A 520-nucleotide genomic window follows, 5' to 3' on the forward strand; every position below is an offset into this window, starting at 1 on the left:
GAGGCAGGCAGATCTCATTTACAGAATGAGTTCCAGGACAGCCAGGGCTACACACAAAAACCCTGTCAAGAGACACAGGGGGGAGACAGAGAAAGGGGGTAAGTAAGCTCAGCCTCAGAAGACACAGCAAGACTGCCCTAGGCAGTAAGTGTGAATGTGTGTAAGTATATATGAGTATGCGTGTGAGTGTGTGAGTGTATGTGTGTGTGAATGTGTGTGTATACATGTATGTGTATATGTGTGTGAGTGCATTTGAGTGTGGATAAACATATATGTGTATGTACGAGTATGTATATATGTGGATGAGTTGTATGAGTATGTGTGTGAGTAGGAGTGTGAGTGTGTGTGTGTGTGTGTGTGTGTGTGTGTGTGTGTGTGTGTGGAGAGATCAACAGGCAGAGAACTCCCAACCATCCCAGGAGCCTCATGTTGAATTGGTCTCCATTGCTAGCACAGCCTACCTAAACTTCCATCTATCTCTCTGCCTGTTTCCCATCTGGACCTGCCATCCATTTGTGCA

The 520-nt window shown here is 46.0% G+C and overlaps 1 protein-coding gene across 8 annotated transcripts in view; it reads right to left on the reverse strand.

Moving 5' to 3' along the window:
* Window positions 1-520, reverse strand: part of Setd4 (SET domain containing 4) — a 78,524-nt gene that overhangs the window by 67,793 nt on the left and 10,211 nt on the right. The gene's annotated exons all lie outside the window — the stretch shown is intronic.

The sequence above is a fragment of the Mastomys coucha genome, unplaced genomic scaffold (genome assembly GCF_008632895.1).
Source record: "Mastomys coucha isolate ucsf_1 unplaced genomic scaffold, UCSF_Mcou_1 pScaffold12, whole genome shotgun sequence".
Classification (NCBI taxonomy): domain Eukaryota; kingdom Metazoa; phylum Chordata; class Mammalia; order Rodentia; family Muridae; genus Mastomys; species Mastomys coucha.